This window comes from Xiphophorus couchianus, chromosome 6, assembly GCF_001444195.1.
Source record: "Xiphophorus couchianus chromosome 6, X_couchianus-1.0, whole genome shotgun sequence".
Taxonomy (NCBI): Eukaryota; Metazoa; Chordata; class Actinopteri; order Cyprinodontiformes; family Poeciliidae; genus Xiphophorus; species Xiphophorus couchianus.
The window spans coordinates 5826499-5849794 of NC_040233.1; the positions used below are offsets into that span (position 1 = coordinate 5826499).

General features: G+C 42.5%; 1 long non-coding RNA gene across 1 annotated transcript; it reads left to right on the top strand.

The window, feature by feature from the left end:
• Positions 1–7776: 7776 nt before the first annotated feature.
• Positions 7777–8168, top strand: LOC114146952 (uncharacterized). Its single transcript, XR_003595990.1, has 2 exons — positions 7777–7992; positions 8119–8168. It is a non-coding gene; the product is annotated as an uncharacterized LOC114146952 (long non-coding RNA).
• Positions 8169–23296: the final 15128 nt, after the last annotated feature.

Below are 23296 nucleotides of genomic sequence, written 5' to 3' on the forward strand. Positions count from 1 at the left end.
AATTCCCCAATGTCATTTTTATACGAAATAGCCGATTCATCTCATTCCTGGCTTTGCTGGCGTAGCTTTGGTTGTGGGTGCAACTTCTGGTACTATGATGACAGCAGTAAAAGTTGGTTTTGGTACTAACCTTTTACTTCGTATTGAGGGTCTGAACCCATTGCTTCCTTGAGGCGTGGACTCTGTTGATGTTTTAAATGTTACCCAATCTCTAACGTTTAGCCACGACGTATGTAATGTGCCAGTTTGACACTATGAACCTTGTGTGCTGTAAACAACCGTCTTCCACTGCGTAGAGAGAAGTGCCGATCCAAATGTTAATTAATGTTAATTTAATATTTATAAGTGTGCCAATGCCGAGCGAACGCCTTCGTTCACTTCCTCTGCTGCCATCGCTAAAACTACGGCAGTGGCAGCAGGTCTTGCAACTAGAAGATGTGAATTGAGCGGATTAGTGCAGGAAGGCAATGGACAAGGTACCTAAAGGTTGGTTTGGTATTTTTCAAGTGACTGCATTGCAATCTTGTCAAACTCTGGCTACTTCTTGATAATCACAGGCTGATTATCATACTGCTGCCAAGATCTGGTATGGATACCTTGTTTGTGGCTTTAACTATAAACAGTGAAAGCTGCAACCTTGTCCTCAAGTGTTTGCTAAACATGCACCCAAAGTGAAACTGAATTATTCCTGTGCTCAGTGGCGCATTTTCTTTTGATATGAGCTTCTCCTTGACACATCTCGCTGTTTGTGGTCACGGGAAATGTCAAAGATAACTGAGTATTTATATCATTTTACAAGCACATCTTAAGGTTTTCTTTCCCATGATGCCAACATGGCAACCCTTTCCAGTTCTCCTTTAAAGCAGCAACACTTCCCGCTAAATTGTGTCCAGAGACCCAAACTGAAAATGTCTATACTGCGTTCTGTGTTCACTTCTCTTTGCCTGAATCACTTTATCAGAATATGACAACTTTAATTTATACGGTTGGGCTGCATCTGCCTGAGATACACTGTAAGTGCCTCAAAGTAGTCATTCAGCACAACCCTAATCAGCAAAATGAATAATAAGCTCTCGGGATGGAAACACATGCTGAAAGAACGGACCTCAAACACTGCTTGCACAAACTCTTCGCTTAGAGAGCAATTTTTCACAAACGATTTAAAGTAGAGCGCTACAGCTCTACTTTAGCAAGTTTTTTTGTTTTTTGGTAATTATTCTGGGAAGCAGATCAGTCTAACATCTTTTTAGGAAGCCTTCCAGTAGCAGTGGGCATTTTTTTCCCCACAGAGGAAATAAATCATTCATTCAATTCATCCATTATCTATCCATTCATAGCCAAAAATAATAATGATAATAATAATGCAAGCTTATCAAATATGAACACTTGACAAGGCACAAAAGTTGCAACTTTTGGTCAATTTTTTTGGGTTCTTTGAAAACCATTTGCTGCTTCACAGCTGTGAAAAACTGAATATTTTTGTATTTATCCGATACCAAGTCGATACACTGCCTGTATCATTGATACCAATGCTGTTATTTTTTGATATATCACCAAACATATAATTTTAAGGTGTTTTCCTTTGAATAATTTTGTTCAAAATTTGGACATAATTTCAACAAAGTTTATAGGTATCTACAAAATACTTTAATAATATTAAATAATTAAAACTATTGTCATTTGAGAGCGAATCATAAAATCTCTTTTCGAAGTAGAAAGTGGTACCACCAGTTTTAAATTTGGGCTACACAGATCCAACACAGACACTTGGCAACAATAGAAATTTTACCCAGCATACCTTGGGGTGAGAAGTGGGTAGAAACAACTCAATAACAGTTCAGAATAAATCCTATTTGAAAACAAAATATTAAAAAAATCCAGGAGTTATATAACCATGAAAAGCAATGGCACTTGAAAGGCACAGCAAATCCAAAGAGAGCCATGTGAAACGAATCCCTTTATTTGACGTTACAAAGAAAATCAAAATGGGGATTTGCAACTGAAAAAATATATATTCATTTCTTCCCAGGGTGCTTTTGATCTAGGTTCAGAATCAATCTTTTGTATAAAGCAACTCTGAACAACACAAAATAAAATACCACGAAAGGATATTCTGGGTTTTTTGCGACTCACTCAACTTGACAAAAAAAAAAAAAGCAAAAATAGCCTTTATACTGTGTAATTACTTAGCTGCAGATTCTTCAAGTCTGTGTGAAATTTGATTCTCATTTGAAATCTGAAGACGTATCAGAGAAAGATTTGATGTTTATGTACCGTCTACTTTGTCCGTAAGTTCAATTTGTGCAGCAGCGGTCAGCAAACAAACATCAACTCAAGGCACTTTTTATGACAAAAACATTCAAATAACATCCAAACGTAGAGAATTCAAATAAGCCAACGTTCGACGCAAATAAATCCAATTTTCGGTTAAATTTAGCTCAATGTCTTGTGGTGACAATGTAATTCAGTTTAGCATTTCATGGCAATGCAGATCTGGTACGTGACAGCAGTCAAAGTGACCTCTCTCCAATAATTGCCAGAGGAATCGAACCACTGAACAACTGGACCAGAACTTAACCTTTATAGGAAAGAAGAACAAAGAATATACTGAGTTAAAAGCAAACGCAGGTCCTTAAATTACTCCACTGAGCACAGAAATGACCATAATCTTCAATGTGAAGAAAGGTTTTAAGTCGAACTGTAAAAGTAAGTTGCTTTCCTCGTGGTGTTTCTGTTTTCTGTAACTTCTAATTATGGGGAATTTACTTTATTTTTGTTTCCTTTTCACAGCCTTACTGCTAATCTTACTCGAGTTAACCGTCTTCCCTCCACAAGCGGCACAGACCCGCTGTGCTGACGGTAAATCACAAACAGCTGATTTCACCAATGTTACTCTTCCCCATTAATTACGTGTTTTTGTCTGCATCCTATTTCTTCTACTTGTAAGCTTTTCTTTTCGAGAGAGATTTTTTTTCAACCGAGAATAATAATAATAGCTACTAATGATAATAGTTGCTGCATTTCTCTCCAACAAACACTTAAAGATTTGCCTTCCTCAAGAAAGTCATCCCTTTCTTTTTTACTTTCCCATTTGCTGTCAAGGTTGCAGGTGCAATTGCAACCAATCGCTTGCCTGGATGAAAACATAAGCGCCTTTACATTTTACAGAGGATATCTGTGTTTCTTCCGTGCGAGTAGACAACACAGGATGTAAGCTTCTGCAACACAAAGCACACAGAATATATAACCAAAAGTATTTAGTTTCTGCAAATCCCTCTGGATGCTGTAATCACAATTGTTTTTTTATCCATAAACTTGCACAAATTTAAATTATGAAAATAAACGTGTGTCATGGAAACGTATTGATCTCGAAAAAACGTGTTTTTTGATAAAAGGTTTTAGCACCAAGAACCTGATGTAGGTCTTCAGCTGAATCAAAACTAGATGTACTTGACAAAACTGCAACGGAAACACTTTTCTTCATGTCAGCTGGATGTTACTACTGGCGAAAAACCATGAAGAAGACAACTGGAAGCAGTAGTGGGATGATGGTTTTTTTGTTTTGCTTTTCAGACAATGTGCACTCCTCCTCCATGGGCTGCCACCTTATCGTGGTGGAGGGGTTTGAGTGCCCCAATGATCCTAGGAGCTATGCTGTCTGGGGCTTCATGCCCCTGGTAGGGTCACCCAGGCAGACAGGTCCTAGGTGAGGGACCAGACAAAGTGCAGCCCGAAGACCCCAATGATGAAGGAAAACCTTGGACTTGGTGTTCCCTCGCCCGGACGCGGGTCACCGGGGCCCCACTCTGGAGCCAGGCCTGGAGGGGGGGCACGATGGCGAGCGTCTGGTGGCCGGGCTTTTACCCATGGAGCCCGGCCGGGCTCAGCCCGAAGAGGAAACATGGGCCCCCCCTCCCATGGGCCCACCACCCGTGGGAGGGGCCAAAGGGGTCGGGTGCACTGTGTGATGGGTGGCGGCCAAGGGAGGGGACCCTGGCGGTCCGATCCTCGGTTGCAGAAACTGGCTCTTGGGACGTGGAATGTCACCTCTCTGGTGGGGAAGGAGCCGGAGCTAGTGCGTGAGGTCGAGAGGTTCCGGCTAGAAATAGTCGGTCTCACCTCGACGCATGGCTCTGGTTCTGGAACCAGTCTCCTTGAGAGGGGCTGGACATACTTCCACTCTGGAGTTGCCCAGGGAGAGAGACGTCGGGCAGGAGTGGGCATACTTGTTGCTCCCCATCTCGGCGCCTGTACGTTGGGGTTTACCCCGGTGAACGAGAGGGTAGGATCCCTCCGCCTACGGGTGGGGGGACGGGTTCTGACTGTCGTTTGTGCTTACGGGCCGAACGACAGTTCAGATTACCCACCCTTTTTGGAGTCCTTAGAGGGGGTACTGGAGAGTGCTCCTCCTGGGGACTCCCTTGTTCTGCTGGGGGACTTCAACGCTCACGTGGGCAACGACAGTGAGACCTGGAGGGGCGTGGTTGGGAAGAACGGCCCACCCGACCTGAACTCGAGCGGTGTTCTGTTGCTGGACTTCTGTGCTCGCCATGGATTGTCCATAACGAACACCATGTTCAAGCATAAGGGTGTCCATATGTGCACTTGGCACCAGGACACCCTAGGCCGCAGTTCGATGATCGACTTTGTCATCGTTTCATCGGATCTGCGGCCGTATGTCTTGGACACTCGGGTGAAGAGAGGTGCGGAGCTGTCCACTGACCACTACCTGGTGGTGAGTTGGCTCCGGTGGCGGGGGCGAAAGCCGGTCAGACCTGGCAGGCCCAAACGTGTTGTGAGGGTCTGCTGGGAACGTCTGGCGGAATCCCCTGTGAGACGGAGCTTTAACTCCCATCTCCGGCAAAACTTCGAACACGTCCCGGGGGAGGTGGGGGACATGGAGTCTGAGTGGACCGTGTTCCGTGCCTCCATTGTCGAGGCGGCCGATCGGAGCTGTGGCCGCAAGGTTGTCGGTGCCTGTCGCGGCGGCAACCCTCGAACCCGTTGGTGGACACCTTCGGTGAGGGATGCCGTCAGGCTGAAGAAGGAGTCCTATCGAGCCTTTTTGGCCTGTGGGACTCCGGAAGCAGCTGATGGGTACCGGCGGGCGAAGCGGCATGCGGCTCGGGCGGTTGCTGAGGCAAAAACTCGGGTGTGGGAGGAGTTTGGAGAGGCCATGGAGAAAGACTTCCGCACGGCTTCGAGGCGATTCTGGTCCACCATCCGGCGTCTCAGGGGGGGGAAGCGGTGCAGCACCAACACTGTTTATAGTGGGGATGGTGTGCTGCTGACCTCTACTCGGGACGTTGTGGGCCGGTGGGCAGAGTACTTCGAAGACCTCCTCAATCCCACCAACATGCCTTCCACTGAGGAAGCGGAGCCTGGGGACTCTGGGTTGGGCTCTCCAATCTCTGGGGCCGAGGTCGCCGAGGTGGTTAAAAAGCTCCTCGGTGGCAAGGCCCCGGGGGTGGATGAGATCCGCCCGGAGTTCCTTAAGGCTCTGGATGTTGTAGGGTTGTGTTGGTTGACGCGACTCTGCAATATCGCATGGACATCGGGGGCAGTTCCCCTGGATTGGCAGACTGGGGTGGTGGTCCCCCTGTTCAAAAAGGGGGACCGGAGGGTGTGCTCCAATTATAGAGGGGTCACACTCTTAAGCCTCCCTGGCAAGGTCTATTCAGGGGTCCTGGAGAGGAGGGTCCGTCGGATAGTCGAACCTCGGATTCAGGAAGAGCAGTGTGGTTTTCGTCCTGGTCGTGGAACACTGGACCAGCTCTACACCCTCAGCAGGGTCCTGGAGGGTGCATGGGAGTTCGCCCAACCAGTCTACATGTGTTTTGTGGACTTGGAGAAGGCGTTCGACCGTGTCCCTCGGGGAGCCCTGTGGGGGGTTCTCCGGGAGTATGGGGTACCGGGCCCTTTGATACGGGCTGTCAGGTCCCTGTATGACCGGTGTCAGAGTCTGGTCCGCATTGCCGGCAGTAAGTCGGGCTCGTTTCCGGTGAGAGTTGGACTCCGCCAGGGCTGCCCTTTGTCACCGATTCTGTTCATCACTTTCATGGACAGAATTTCTAGGCGCAGCCAAGGTGTTGAGGGGATCCGATTTGGTGGCCTCAGGATCTCATCTCTGCTTTTCGCAGACGATGTGGTCCTTTTGGCTTCATCAGATCGTGATCTGCAGCTCTCGCTGGATCAGTTCGCAGCCGAGTGTGAAGCGGCCGGGATGGGGATCAGTGCCTCCAAATCCGAGGCCATGGTCTTGAGCCGGAAAAGGGTAGAGTGCCTTCTCCGGGTCAGGGGGGGGTGTCCTGCCCCAAGTGGAGGAGTTTAAGTATCTCGGGATCTTGTTCACGAATGGGGGAAGAAGGGAGCGGGAGATCGACAGGCGGATTGGCGCAGCGTCTGCTGTCAAGCAGGCGCTGTACCGGTCCGTCGTGGTGAAGAGAGAGCTGAGCCAAAAAGCGAAGCTCTCGATTTACCGGTCGATCTACGTTCCCACCCTCATCTATGGTCATGAGCTTTGGGCCATGACCGAAAGAACGAGATCGCGGATACAAGCGGCCGAAATGGGTTTTCTCCGTAGGGTGGCTGGGCTCTCCCTTAGAGATAGGGTGAGAAGCTCAGTCATCCGGGAGGGACTCAGAGTAGAGCCGCTGCTCCTTCACATCGAGAGGAGCCAGTTGAGGTGGCTTGGGCATCTGGTCAGGATGCCTCCTGGACGCCTCCCTGGTGAGGTGTTCCGGGCACGTCCCACCGGGAGGAGGCCCCGGGGAAGACCCAGGACACGCTGGAGGGACTATGTCTCTCGGCTGGCCTGGGAACGCCTCGGGATTCCCCCGGAGGAGCTGGAAGAAGTGGCTGGGGAGAGGGAAGTCTGGGCCTCCCTTCTGAAGCTGCTACCCCCGCGACCCGACCTCGGATAAGCGGAAGAAGATGGATGGATGGATGGATGGATGGACAATGTGCACTCGGCTCCACCAGAGCGCTCGCAGCATCATACGGTTCATAAAATGTTTCGTGTCATTCCAACCTGTTGAATCCACAGCCCCTCTCTAAAACTGCCAATTGTAATTTCCCCAAAACGCAAACGCTTACGGAGCCACTGCCAAACATTAGAGGCTTGCCGCGCCAACGCCTGAATGAGTCTCCTCTGATTGGCTGTTGGATGATATTAAAGCGCCATGGCTGAATTATGAATATATATCATGTAACTGTTTACATCCGTTGCTACCATGATATTAATCAATTTATAACGCGAACTTATCTAATGGAAACAATGGGTTTCATCAAAACCCAAAGAGCTGTTGCGTTTTGTTGACGTTCTCTTCGTCCTCTCCTCAGTCCTGCCATGTCCAGGGTCTCCTCTGGTGTGCAGTTTGTTTTGGAGCATCCACATGGCACCTGAATGGTCATTTTGCCTCGAGGCTGAGAAAGCAGAGCTGGAGTACTGTGACTCTCTAAGGACGGTGTGTATTTGTGTGTGAGGAGTTTATGGTAACTTTATTTAACACACAAGTATACATATGTACGGGATATGAATCGTTTTGAGAAAAATGTCAGTCTATTACAGCATCCATCTATTCTCAGGAGCTTAAAGTTGTCTTTGTCATGAACTTTAGATCATCCCTCTCTCCAACGTTCGTCATAAAACGCATCCGGAAATTTATTTTCCTGGCAACACGTGTGACAGCAATAACAGATGCGTTGTTTTCTGAGATTGCACTGTGATTTTCTTTCAATACCAATAAGCAAAAGTAATTTCCCACTCTGTTTATCTACTAAGATGTGTGTCAAGTTAAAACAGCAAATGGTGTATTTGTGTGAGTGCAATACCATCTCCACCCAGCTGGCACGTGGCTCACAGAAAATCAAGCCCACCCGTCTCTCTCACTCAGGCCTTCAGGAGCCTATAAGGCAACCCAGCACACCTGTGTTTGGGATAATCTCTACAAACAAAGACCTCATCTTTAAGCTCCTGCAGAAACACCACTGGTAGGAACTGAACTTTAAACCTGTATTTGGAGGACCTAGCTGGCTTAACAAAAATGGATTTATGAAAGGAGTTCATTCTGTTTATTTTTTTTGATGACTAAAAAGTAATTTGTAATTTGTTTGTAGGTTTTCAACCTGCTTGGGTGTCATGTATTGGAAAGTACAGTGATTTAAAGGAAAAAGAGAAAAGAGAAATAAAATGAAAGGATGACACTGAGAAGAGTTGGTCCTGGATTTCTTTGATGGGAGCAAGCCCTTGTCATGTTTGGGCAGAAGCTAAGGTGATTTGTAGAGGTCAGAAAACTTGACAATGTGTGACTTATTGCAAAATGTGAAAACAGGAATCAAAGAACCTGTTTACACCCTCACCTGTGGCGGCGCTGCACCAAGAACCACTGAGGGAAACGACACAAAAACATCCAAAGAATTGAGACCAGAGACCAGAATCTGTCTTCGCAAAATGTACATAAAAATAGAGCAGCATCAGAGATCAGTGGGTGAAAGATTTCTCCTTTGTCTTTGGTAAGAGACCACGAGCCATTTCTTCCGCTAGCGGTAGACTCCGGTGTTTGTGTTGGTCGTATTTACCCAGAATGCCCTTGATCAACATCAAGACTTTGAGATATTTGATTACTTACGAGTCAATGCCCTATTCAGGTCCATGTTCACAATTCAAGGCCATAGTTGGGAGGTTTTTGTAGCTGCAGAGAAACGATTACATTGATGTGTGATGGCATGATATGGATTCTCTGTTCAGCTAGTTAAATATTAAACTGAATGAAAATGAAACACCACTCTTTATTACTTTAAAAACTGTCAGGTAAAAGTAGATTATGATGGCTTTTTTCTTTTTTTTTTATACTACGGTTAAGACCGGCTTGGTGTCAAAAGATTCAAGACTGCATTGTTTCTAAAAACTTGTAAAATATAAAAATCTTTTTTTTAATTAATTAACACATTCTTGGTTCTCTGGAACTATTTTGCCTGCTGAAACTGCCGTAGAAATACGGATATTTGTGGTAACGTGACACTTCAAGATCAAAGACACTATCACATCTTCGCCTCAGTTCATTTCTCTGAAACAAACAGTCAACTAACTTTCACAAACTGAATTGGGAAAAGCCACCATTTTTTTTTCAATTTGTCGACTCCATATTGGAGTTAACTGACTAGTTTAAGTATAGCCAAACTTCCCTTAAGTTCGTCATGCTTTTAATTATTCAGTTCCCTGTTGTGATGATGACTGAGACTTGATGCTTCTTGCCGTTTCTGGATGAACTAGTTTGACTCCCTGTGACTTTAGCCGACACAGCTACTTCAGTTCCCAAACTTTGCTTTGTGTGTTGGACCTTTAGTGGCATTTAGAAACCCACAGAAAATGACCGCCGGTCGCCCTCTGGGCTGCTGCGAGTTGAGTGTAATCGACAGTGTTTAAAAGTTGTTGAGCCATTATTTGAAAGCTTTTGTCCTGATACGCAGGGACAAGCGAATGCTGCAGGAACAATGTGTGTCCTTGGAGAATGGGAGACTGCAGGAGTCATACAGCCTGCATCACAAACACTTCTCGGCGAGTATGACAGGTGAGACACGAGATTAATGGTGTCTTTTTTCCCCCTTCTTTCCCCCCCCCTTATAAAGAAAGTTACCAAAGCGATCGCCGAGAGATTTGAGGTCAGATAGTACTTTGAATCATGTCAAAATGTGAGGCGAGGTTTTGAATTTAAAGGGAAAATCAGATTTATATCGGATGTGAATGCATACTGTAGGTTCACAGTGCAGATTATTTTAGTGGACTAAATCTACGTAACGAAGGAGAGAAAAGGGCAGGCGTGTTGACAAGGTGATCAACGTTGTCATCTCGCTGCAGGTTTGGACACAGTTAAATCCAATCCAGAACAATAATTTCACATTTATGTACAAAGCGCATTAGAAGCTTTTACCAAGCAATATTCCGAACACATTTGTACGACATATAGAAACTGATGTAAAAAAAAAAAAAGATTCAGAACGGCGTCAAAGAAAAGATGCTTTTCAATTGAATCTTTATTGGTGAGATTAATAAATGCAAATCTTTCTCCATTCAAAATTATGATGATGAGACATTTTGTTGAATAATTTTGTTTTTGTGTATTTGAAATATGTTTGCAATAGTCTTCTGAGTTGACTAATTTAATTTCCATGCTCTCTTCCATTTATGATTTCCTTCAGTTGTGGGCGGAGCTTGGTAAGGTCCATTGTCACAAGTGTCTTATCCCTGAAACCCCGCCACAGCAACACCGTCACAAACCAGGCGAAGAGACGCAACCAGAGAGGCACTTTGAATCAACCCGGCGCCCTCCTGGCCCGGCATGTACCGAGGGAAATTGCTTGTTAGCAATGCCCGCTTTCCCCTCCCTCCGTCTGGATGTGTGAAGCTCAGATTCTGCAGCTGATCAGCACGTAGGTGTCATACAGAGGCACTTTTATGGGATTTATATGACGGCTGCCTGCAAGATGAAGGCTAGCCGCGGCTGGCTGGGTTCGTTTCAGAGGCCGCAGCTGTTCGCTCTCACCGAGTCGAGACGTGACTTATACGAGACAACACCTAGACGCACCTGACCGCCGTAAACGAGAGATTGATGCGTCGCGGATTTTCGCGAACCCATTCGCCTGTTGTGCTTGCAGGGGGGTTTCTATTTATCACTTTATACAATCGGAGCAAAAATAAACTTCTTTTTTTTTTTTTTTACTTTATTGCGTATGTCTGTTCTTTATTGTGAAAGACGATCGTAACTTTTCTTTGTTCTTTACTACCCAGACCTGAGTGAGACAGTTTGAAATCCTTTCATCGAACAAGCAGGGGAATCGATCACAAGCCGTTGTGCCGCTTCTGCTAAATAAAACATGACTTTTGTTTAAATTTCTCTTCGTCTTTTTCTCCACAAAGCCATGAGCAAATATTCCATGGCATTCATTTGATCACAGATAATAGATTTTGCGTTCACGTCTCTCCAGGACGGCAATTCAAGCTTTAATAAATAAAGCAACAAAACATCCGTCGAGCTTTTCTCTCTTTCTTTTTTTGTCCTTCCTCAGTTTCTCTAAACTGAGGCGAGTGTCTGCATGTAAAATTAATCTAACAACAAGAATGCATTGCATTAATCGCATTTTTGTATTAACCCGCAACAGAAGGTCGATCTGTGAACACTGGCAGGGAAAATGAGTATGCCGCTTCGTCTCACCTGTAACACGTGAAAGGAGACTTGATTGGAACATAGAAAATAAATGAGAGAATATGAACCACGACATAATTTTTTTTTTCTTTTGAGGAATCCTTTTTTACATTTATTCATTTGCCTACAATAACCAAACTGCAGTAGCACAGCTGAAACCAGGTATTTACATACACTATGTATACGCATTTATCTCACTAAAATTAAAGCAGATGTTTGATGCTTAAGGTCAGTTTTGATTATTTGCAATATGGCAAAATAGTGAGAAATGGGCTTTTATTATTACTTTCTTCCAAATCACTTAGACTTAGACTGACTTTATTGTCATTTTGCATGCACAGGGTGTATACAGAACGAAATTTCGTTGCATACGGCTCAGGACAATGTTTTGAGCTTTCAATGTTGTGAGGTTACTCCAGAATAAAATAAAATACAGTATAAAATATGAATATAAATCTAAATATAAAATATAAAGTGCAGGACTGACAGTAAAATAGAAGTTATTTAGCTCTGTACATGTGCAAGGTATAAAGTGGAGACCAGATTTTAAGTGCAGTCCAGTTAAGAGTTCAGCAGTCTGATGGCAAGTGGGAAAAAGCTGTTTCGGAACCTGGTGGACCTGCACCGGACGCTGCAGAACCTCTTTCCAGAGGGCAGCAGGGAGAACAGTCCATGGTGGGGGTGTGAGGGGTCACTGACGATGTTTCGGCCTCGGGACACGCAGCGCTGGGATGAAATGTCCTGAATGGAGGGAAGGGGGGCCCCGATGATCCTCTCCGCTGTCCGCACCACTCTCCTCACGTTCTTCCAGTCGGAGGCGCTGCAGCCTCCACACCACACAGAGAGGCAGCTGGTCAGAATGCTCTCTATGGTGCTTCTGTAGACCGTCCTGAGGATGGGCGGGGGCAGGTGTGCTCTTCTCATCCTCCGCAGGAAATACAAACGTTTCTGTGCCCTCTTGGCCAGAGACGTGGTGTTCACAGTCCAGGTGAGGTCGTTAGTGATGTGCACCCCCAGGAATTTGGTGCTGCTGACCACCTCCACAGCCGAGCTGTTGATGAGCAGTGGAGCGTGGCTGGGCCGGTTCTTCCTGAAGTCGACGATCATCTCCTTCGTCTTGTCAACGTTCAGGATCAGGCTGTTGTCTCTGCACCAGTCCACCAGCTGCTCCACCTACTCTCTGTAGTCCAGGTCGTTGTCGTCTCTGATGAGGCCCACCACCGTTGTGTCGTCCGCGAACTTCACGATGTGGTTGGTGGCGAACCTGGGGACGCAGTCGTGTGTCATCAGAGTGAACAGCAGAGGGCTCAGGACGCAGCCCTGAGGGGAGCCTGTGCTGAGGGTGATGACATCGGAGGTGTGTTGTCCGATCCGGACTGACTGAGGTCTGTCGGTGAGGAAGTCTAGCAGCCAGTTGCGCAGGGGGGTGCTGAAGCCCAGGTGTCCCAGTTTTCCTGCCAGATGCTGTGGGATGATTGTGTTGAACGCTGAGCTGAAGTCCAGGAACAACATCCGCACATGAGTGTTCTTCTCCTCCAGGTGAGCCAGGCTCAGGTGTAGGGTGGAGGAGATGGCGTCCTCAGTGGAGCGGTTTCGGCGGTAGGCAAACTGGAACGGGTCGAATCAAGTTTGTGTGCATCGAAATGATCATAGACCTGGTCGGTTCCTCAGCCATGTGGATTAAGGATTCAAACTTTCACACTGAATCATAACTAAATTTGGCCACTGCCAGGTACCGGCCACTGCAGCACAAACCCAACATCACAGCTATATAGCGCAATTTGCCATTTTTTTAAATTTCTTCCCAAAGGTGCATTTTGTTAAACACGTTTTCTTCGTTTCACGGCAGCTTTATTCAAACGCACGAAGCCTGACTGACATCGTTCTGTCAAACAAACACGTTTCAGTTTACAGTAGTCAACTGGAGTGCACCGACTTTAAGGAAACAGAAAATGCTAAAAGACTGACGATAAATGAGGTAGCTCCCACCAATTCCAGTCATAAAGCTCTAGTGTGATTATTTTATTGAGGTCATCTTAAGTTGGATGTTTGTTTTTTTCTTTTTTTGCTACCTACAAAGTAGCATCTGCCACAAAGATTTGTGAAAAAGTTTAAAAGTCCTCTTTGCAGGAGCATAATTTCACAGTGAAAATTTCTTAGTAAAGTATGTTTTATGTTTTGCAGAAATGCTGCAAGTCAACTCAATGAGATCTGCTGGGTTTTCTAAGATGGGGAGCTTTTTCTTTAAGCAATTTGAATGAGAAACTGAACTGGACTGTGTTTGGAAACTAGGATAGATTAGATTGAGGTTTTTTTGTACAATGTCAAGAAGACGTATTTCAAATTGGTGCCACTTAAATACACTAAAATGAAATAAATTAGTAGTGAGTTGGGAGTTTGTGGCAAGATACAAATTATTCTTTGATGGGCAGGATTTATAAAACAATGCAAAAGTCTTGTTAAATGAAGTTTTTTTTCTTCATTATTACTAAATTAGTGCTTTGTGCATTTTTAACGTTTAGAACGGCATCCAAACGGAGCAGGCCGCAGATGCTACAGCCAAAGCCAGCCGCAGAGTTCACACTGTTTAAACTGTGTGTTTAAATCACTGATAGTCTGCTAATGTTGAACTGCACCAATGGGTGAACTGATAAATGGGTTAAGAATCAATTTTCTGAAGAGTTACATATTTCTGTTTCAGTCTGAATTTAATAAAACATGACTTCCTACTTCCTCAAGAAATAAGTGTTCTCAATAGTCACAATTCATGACATCGCTGCATCATTTTTATTTGTACTATTTTTACATCTAATTTCATCATTTCCCCAAATATTTTGTTAGAATTTTCTGCTACAAACATACAAAAATAAAACAACAAAAACATGAAAAATAAAACAAAATAGATAAAAAATTAACATACAGTGCAATCCCACCCCCAAAAAACACACAACCCCAGGACTCACTCCATCTACACACAGAAAAATAAAAAAATACTTTGCATGTTACAGTGTTTGACAAGATGTAGGAAGGGAAACCAAATTTCTTTAAAGTCTTCAAGCTTTCCTTTTATTATATATGTCAGTTTTTCCATTGCCAGGTTGTTGCTCAGCAGTTTAATCCATTCATTCAGAGCAATCAAATGTTTAGCCTGCAAAAGGCAAAAACTCACAAGCTTCCTTCTCTAAATCCATCTGGAAAAATGTGCGGCAAAATTTTAAAGCAAAGTTTATTGTCCATTGGAACATCCTGCTCAATCAAATGAGAGATGAACATGACAACCTCCTTCCAGAAAGTTTGAAGCTCTATACATATACACTTCACAGAAACATCAGGAATAGTCTAAACGTTGTGTTAATAGTTTGTGTCAATAGACATGAGTTATTCCATTCACCCTCAGGGATTTCCGTTTGCAAGCATATTTTCCATGCTTGTAAATATGAGAGACTATTTTCTTTTAAAGCTAAAAGTAAAATATTATAACATTTGGAAAGTAGGCCTCTACTCTGATTATGGTGAACAGCTATATTCTCTATGGTAGAGAGTGGAGGTTCAGCCGTAGATTTGAAAAATGTTTTGGGGGGCAGACTGTACTTGTACATCAAAACTCCTTCACTATAAAGGTCCCCTATTTTATTTAAGCCTTATTTATTTCTGCCATGTTCTAAACCCTCTGTCTGCTCTTCCTGGTTTGAACCTGTTATTTCCCCAAATAGGTGACAGACATGAGATCTTGAACGCCTCATCTAAAATCGTATGGGAGTGGTGCCAAACTGATGCTGCGTTTTTGAGAAAATCTAGTTTCATCATTTATATTTTTCTTAGTAGCTTTAGTTGTGTCTTGCTAGCTTAGCGAGTTGGTTGTATCAAATGCTTTTAACAGAAGTTAATTTCCTTTTGTTAATAAACTTGTATGTTGGCAAGGAGTTGACTGTTAACTCTATACAGGTGTGGCATCCTGCTGTACAAGATAAGGCCAGTGCTGGACTTATGTCTATTTATTATTATTTTAAAACCTAAATTCCTAGTTTTTATTAATAATTGCCATAGCTAAAGTACTGAAGTTCAACATTTTTGATGCCCCCATTAATGCGTCGGCACAACATTTTTATTGCCTTTATTGTGAGGCGCCCATACAACACTTATGAGTCAGAGATTCTAATTTATGCAAGCTGCACCAGATGTAGTTGAGCTATGAAAACATTCTATTATCCCACATTTTATATTTATATTTATGTAAATACTTTATTTACCCGAGGAGATATAATGAATCAGGAAGATTAATAAGGTTAATTTCAGGTTTTATAGTTTCTTTTGCTTACGGACTACATCTGTGTCGCTCTACCCGACATTATCCTAATCTTCTTACTCTTGTGAGAAACAGAGAGAATGTTACCAGACCTTCACAACTCACCAAGAGATTTGCTTCCTGCGGCAGAAGAAGAACCTGTGGATGGAAGCGCTTTGCAGAAACTTGTTAAAAAAAAACTGTCCTTACTTTTTCTATTCTAGAATTTGAGCTACCCTGGCAAATGAAATTGGAAAGCTCGGAGCACAAAAATATTTCCCCCAACGCCTCTATGCCCGGCTGTCAGACTTTTACAAGCGCAAAGACATCACAAACCAAAGAGTCGGGGTTGAGGTGTTTGATGCGACAGATGGAAGTTCTAGACTTGTTACTGTCTCTGTATAACCCAGATGAAATCTCTTAGTTTCTGGTCGTAGTGTCTATCAGGAAAGAGAGTATGGTATCCATCCATCCATTTTCTGTTCACCCTTGTCCCTAATGGGGTCGGGAGGGGTACTGGTGCTTATCTCCAGCTACGTTCCGGGCGAGAGGCGGGGTACACCCAGGACAGGTCGCCAGTCTGTCGCAGTATGGTAATATCATTTAACAAAAAAAAAAAAAAGATAGTGAGAGTAGCTTGTACCCAGCTGTGGGGGGAAAATGCTCAAAAGTACAATAAGAGACCTTATCTTGCCTAATAAATGGAGGTCTACGAAGTTCAAAGCTTTTAAGCGAGAGTGTTTTTGCTGGTTAAACTCTGACCGAGCCCATGGTGGTAAATGAAAAGGCACTCTGCCTTTTAAAAGTTCTCACACACGGATATCTTTAAGGTCAGTTCATGGAGGGCCCTGAAAAGCTGTGCGAGTTTGGCATATTTCCCCTGGGCAGCACAGGTGGAGTGCCGCTCATCAACTAGCTAGCAACAAGACGGCCAGCAGCTACTCTCAGAAGATGAGGGCTCCTCCAGCTGTGATTGCTGGCCCGGCGTTTACCGGCGAAGACGCCGGTGGAGAGAGTCTGAGCTGCATTCATACCTGCTGCCTGAAAGTAAAAGTGAAGCTCAAGAGCCAAGTGAAAGTCAGGGGATCGGCGTCAGAACTCAAACTGAAGGCCAAAGCGAACACGTTGACGATTTCGAAGCGCTTAATTCATACGTTCTCTGACAGAACAATCGTTGCTTATTGCTGTGTTACTCTTTGGACACCGCTTTTCTCCTTCTTTTTTTCTTTTTTTACTTGGCACACCATTCCCTGCCACTTTCTTTCTCTCTGATTGACTCCCTCTTTCTCTGGAGATCTGTCCTTTCCTTCCTGTTCTGTCCTGTCCTACCCGGTACGAGCCGGATAAATGAAAGACCATCGAGAAGATATCAAGATAAACATAAAAGTACTCTAGGGTTGACAAGAAAATAAGAGTCATCCATCAAGGGGCCAAGCTACTTTCACGACGTGTCAGAAGAAACCCAGGATTCTCAAGGCAATGCCCAGCTCACTTTAATTCAGGACAGTGAACCGGATCAACACGTCAGCACAGCAAGCCTGAGATGGAGAATGGGGGGAAAAAACCCGCCTAAATGTCATTTTTACAAAGGTTACTTCATTGACCTTTTAAGACTCCAAGCATTGTGTTAATTATTTTTGAGAGTGAGAAAAATCTAAATAAAGCTTTTACACCTGTAAAAGACATTAAAAAATATGCTGCTATACGGGAAAAGATCTGGAAATATTTTTTTTTAATCTTATGTTAGCTGTATCTTACTTGGCATCCACTTGAATTAGATGACACAAATTTTAAAACCCCGTCCTAAAGATAAAGATTTAACTCTTTGTAGTTACGTTCTATTATAAAATATATCCCTCGCCTGTAGTAGAAAAGCAAACAAATCCTCAGACCGGTTGGACCAAACAGCTGTTTTGTCTGATTTTAGCAAACTAAAACTACTCAAACCAAAATGTCACGCTGTCGGCTCCCGGTCAGAAAGACACATTTAGTTCAGAGTCCATGAGATGATATTCAGAAAGCATTGTTTTTATTAACTGATTTTAGTTTCCTCTGCGATGAAATCTTTCAGTAAAGTCTATAATGTCTGCCCATGTGCACCAGTCAGGGGTGTTAAATGACGGAGGGGCTTCACCGGTCAAATACGGAAAATATTCCGTTAACGCAACCTCTCTCATACTATATATCTAGATAGATAGATAGACACACATGTATCTGGTGTGTACATGCATATATCAATCTATCAAATAGATAGATCTATATATACTGTAGATGTATACACACACACACACTCATTCTCATTTTTGCCATGCCCTGCACCCCCCTCGAGATACCCCTGGCCCCCAACTTTAAAAGTCTAGCTCTGTCACTGGCGAGCTGTTGAGACTGACTCCGATTCACTGTAACAAGTACAGATGGCAGATATCGTAAAAAAAAAAAAAAATATATATATATATATATATATATATAACTTGTGGAATATTGGGGAGAAAATGAGTACCCAAAATTGAACTTTTTTGACAGATTGGTAGAGAGGATTATAATCCATAAACTCCCATTACTCATGGAGCTTACTTCTTATAAAAACTTACATTTGATCCAAGAGATCAGCTATATATCCTGATGTCAGGTTATATTTAACCTGATCTCAAGAATATAAAATAGTTGTTCATCTTATTGATTCATGTCAGAGATTAAACATCGGTTACACAGTTTTAGCCTCAATACGTACTGTATGTGTACGACATTGTTTAAATAAATTTGACCCGAGTGAAGCAAAAAAACTTGATTTAATCTCACCCTTTGTCACTTTTTATAAATCATGCCTTTACTAAATAGAAAGAAAAAACACTGAGAGGTTCTGTAAGTTGCAGCGTGGGATTATTGAAAAAGAGAAAGTAAACCCAGCAAATCTGTTAACAAGTGACGTATTGGAGTGGATTAGTTGTAGAAACCTCATGAATTTAATGCGGAAAACAGAGTTTGCCAAAAGTGGCTGACATGCAATATAAGCTCACTTTATGAATCATTACCTTTGAGTCAGTACTTCATCGTAATGAAGTGTTAACGGCGCCGCATATCAGCATGTCATGTACGCTGCTTCAGTCTACTGTAGTGAACTGCACTTGGTGATATAATTAAATATTAGTAAGTAGGGGTTACTGCTCAGCATATTTTTGGTTTTTTACTGATGTTATTGTGACTCTCACCAGTTCCCAGGATTGCAGAACCCTTCTGGCTACAAATTTAAAATTCTTTCTTCGTCTCTATTGCATGGCAGAGGGATAAATGGGTCTCAAACATATCAGAGTTTGGGTTTCTGTGTGGAATCTTGCATCGTAATGAATGCAAACACAATAAAGTGAATTCCTGTCAGAATACCTTTACACATAAATAGCAAATCAGTTCTTGGGTTGCATTGTAACGTCAGCTTCCTGTAAACGTGGCCACTATTTTTGGTGGAAAATGCTGCTCGGGTCTCTGACAAATTGGTGCGTTTCGCAGTCCTTCGTTTCCTTTTTTTAAAAAATTTTTAAATCTTAGACACCTGAGTTAATTTGCGAATAAAACAGATTTGAATGTCTGTCGGGATATTACAAATGCGCATGTTTTAACTCTGAAAAAAAAAAGAAAGGCGTCAGACAGGCTCCATCCATAATGTGTGTCTGTACAGAGACCTTTAGCTGTCGGATGAGGAGGTCAGATTAAATAAATAAAATCTTGTTTCAAAAGCGTATGCAATATGCATCGATGTCAGAAACCTTCCATTCTCTGCCCAAAAACAGGAGGCAGTGATGTAACGTTAGCATTGTTTGCCGTTATCTGTAACCAGTTCACCCAGTGAAAACAAACCTGGAGCCTCTTTCATCTGACCCTGAGAAAGGTGGGGAGCTTAGCCGACTACAGTGGAGAAATGCTATTAAATGTCAAGGTATTTCTCTTCAAAGTGAAGTCTTTCTCGCAATACGCTATCCAGTCGCTGCTAGCATGTGATTTTATCTAGTGAAAAAAGTAAACTAAGGTCTTATGAGCCTACATGAAGGTGACTGCATGGTTTAATGCTTTAAGTGTTTTTTATATATATATCCTCTATCTTTGCTTGAGACTCTTTGAGGTCAAATGTAAAAAAGAAAAAAAAAAGGCGCTTCTGTTGTTTCGACAAAGTGGACCAATATGGCCAACAACGGTCAGTTACTTAAACGTTGAAGGTTTCGTCGCCTTAAAACCTGCCAGGATTTTGGGTCACTCTGTAGCTTCTAGATAAAATGACATGTATGTAACAGGTAGATTGTTGGCCACTATGTTCATCCTATTCATCCAAATTAAAGAGCTACGGCGGGACATGGGGAATTTTTTTTTCCTTTTGCGTTCCCTCGCAAAACTGTACTGAGCGGTTCATGCGGCATAATTGAATACTGTAAGCTTTTCTTACGGTGGCCATCGTACTTTTTACTACTATATAAGGTTTTCATGAGGTTTTTCCGTGTATCTTAATACCTTGTTGTGAAATATCTTAAGTTTTATATATTTTTCTTTAGGATAGAAAAGCACCACAAACCAGGGATATGAATGGAAACTTTCCGTAAGTAGGAAAGAGAAAAAAATACATCCAAACTATTTGACTTGTTATCATGGGTTTTCTGAATGGTTTAAAGGGATGTTTCCATGTGCATTTCCATCGCAACCATATACCGACATAATCATGCAGTGAATAAATCCATCTTCAACTTCCCTGTTTGGCAGAATATTCTATCGTAGATAAAAAGAAAAGAAAAAAAAGAATAGATTTCCGGCAAAAAAAACAAAGACATTTTTAGCTTAATCTCAGAAGGTTTGGGGGAACAAAACAGTTTGAAAAGTGTAAAATCAATAAATATTTAAATTACAAAAACGTTTTCAAAAAGTCAAAAGGTTAAAAAAAAAATTGAAAGGTGTTTTTTGTGACAAAGGTATTGCATTGTATCGTATCGTTATCTGCCAGGCACTTCGTCTTTCCTGAGGTGTTGCTATTTGCCATGTCTATTACTATTTATATAGAACACATTGTTTTTCCATTTTAATGCATTCATATCAACCTGGAAAATCTGGTGGGGCGGGGTGGGTTGTTTGTCAATTTCACTTCAGACAAAGTCTGTGGGGTTTCTTTTGCCAGACAAGTGGAAAACCAAGGTGCTTCCCAACCTTTAAGTATCTAACTTTAACAACGAGCAATAAAATCCCACTTCCTCAGTGTTTCAGAGTTTATTAGGAACATCATTGGGAGACACTTTATAACACTTGCTCTTAATGGCTTCAGCCCCCCTCGTAGGGCTGTTAAAGCATTAGTTTTCAAAAAATAACGACCAGGCAATCTGGCAGCAAGCTGAAGAGCTACTAAAACTGTGAAAGCAAATCATTATCATTTATCATTACTCTTTGATTTTGTGCTTCTCAGTCACTTTTAGTGATGACTTAAATTGCTATATTTTTTTTAAATCCTGGAAATTAAAACCAAATTTTTTTTTTTCCTCTCGTGTCCGCATCATGGGTGTCACCATAAATAAACTGTAGAACATAAAGGTTGAAGTATTGCTCACAATTCAGATTTATTGGTGAGGTGTCATTTTGAAACAGATTCCATCCCAAGGTGCTTTACAAAGATAGCAATAGAGCTCAATGGAAAACAGGGTTGTTTGATTAATGCGCTGCAGTTAAATCGAGCCGAGCGCAACGCAGACCGTTTGTCCAGCGGCCTGGATGAAAGCAGCAGCTGACGATACATTGAATATTTGCTGCAATTCAATGCTGAGCATGCGTGAGGCGACATGCATCAGTGAACTGCAAGAGATGTAAGCGGAGTCAAAATTAACGAACCGTTTCCTGTTGGAGGGGGGAGAGGGACAAAGTCTTTCAAAAAAAAAAAAAAAACAAATCTGCAACAAACCAGAGGAAAATAAAAAGATAAAGTTAATCATTCAAATCATGGCTTAGACAGAGAGGAAGAAAAGCAGAGAGAGGCGTGTACATTGTTTTATTTCTGTAGCGTCAAAAACTACATTTAGTACTTGTGAGGAAAGCTGGAAAAATTCATATGCACTTCATTCAAACACATCCAATAATATTGGATTGATATTTAATTGGGCACATGCAATTCAACACAAAATAATCTCAGATACAGTGAAATTCAATTAAGAATTTAGTGCTAAAATGGTAAAAAGTTACTAGCCGTTTGTACAGCCTGGGCCTTCCTGTGCAATACCGCTCAGAAACGTTCTCTCGTATAGCTCAGGTTGGGCTTTCTACCGTTCACTGTACAATTTCTACCGAGCCAATCAGGGAACAGAAGAAGTTGTGAACCATGACGTCAATTTTCTGCTCTGTTTTAGAACTGCAGTCTGCCTGTAGTTTGTCGCTTGGGTATAGTAGTTGTAGTTTGTGGTAGCGAAGGAAGTGAACGAAGCCGTTGAGTCGGTTTTGGTCACGCCTACAAATACTGAATTGACATTAACAGCTGCCTCGTTTGGATCGGTGCCTCTCGTTTCTCTTCACAGTGGATGATGGTTGTTTACATCACAGGAAATTTCTGGTAAGCTTCATAGCATTGGACTGACGCATTTTACGTCACAGGCAAATGTCAGCGATCGGGTAAGATTGAAAACATCAGCGTCCGATCTGTATTGATAATATGCTGAAATATTATGTGTTTATGCATGACATGCTAACTCTTACTTAGCAAGTGGGACACTCCTCTAAGAAGCTCAGTAAAATGAATATTAGTTTAGAAAATTGATATTCTAGAAAACCGTTAAGTAAAAAAATAAAAATGTGCACCTTTGTTTACACTTTATTTAAAACGACGTGTCAAATATTAACGATTCTCTTCTCAATAAGCAGTGGGAAAAAACAGAAACCTGGAAGTCTCTCTACAATTCATCCTGGGGGGGGGGGGGGGGGGGGGGGAGAGCCACCAAGCATAAATGAATTGCCAGCTACCATAAATTAAAGGAGAGCGCTGCAGATGAGAGGAAAGGAATTAAGAAGAACATGGAACCTGGTTCTCCATTATAAAGGTCCCAGGTTTCTCTTAAAACAGTTTCTAGGATGAAAACATATCATCAGCTTCTTGCACATCTCTGCATTTATCCCTCCAATGATTCCCCTTTGCACAATATGGACGCCTCCTGCTGTCCAGGCTATCACTTCTACAGCATTTTAGTTTTCATTTTATATGCAGCATGCTACAAAGTTATTAAATGTGGCTTTTAATAACCGATCATTTGAAATGACAAAACCAATATTGAGCTTCATCTCTTGTAATAGTGGAGATGGCATGTTGATGTTAATTTTCCTCCAAGCAAGAGACAAAAAAAATTTATAAATTTTTGGTCTGATTTGTTCAAAGTATCTTTATCCGCTTAAGTTAAACTGTCTATCTAGGCTTTGTGGGGGGGTTGCCCAGGGTGGCATAAAGGTGAGGGGCGCCCAAGAACTAGAAAGTAAAATATATCTTATGTCAGTTGTGCCCTGAACAAGTTTGTTTTTATTTATGCACAGAGTAAGTTTCCTTTACTTGCTTCTAAGAAAGCTTAGAACGACATCTATTGACAAACTATTTTTTGTCAATTAAAGAATTATTGACTTAGAACAAGCTGCTATATCTTAATGAAAAGTTGCTTCAAAGTTAGTTTTCTTATTTAAATTGTGCTACGATATTATGCACTAGAAACTAGATTAAAAATCCTTGGTAGGATTTTGGGGACCAAAAATAGAAAACCATTTGTGTATTTTTCTCCTACTTAACCATTTGTGTTGGTTTATTAAAAAAAAA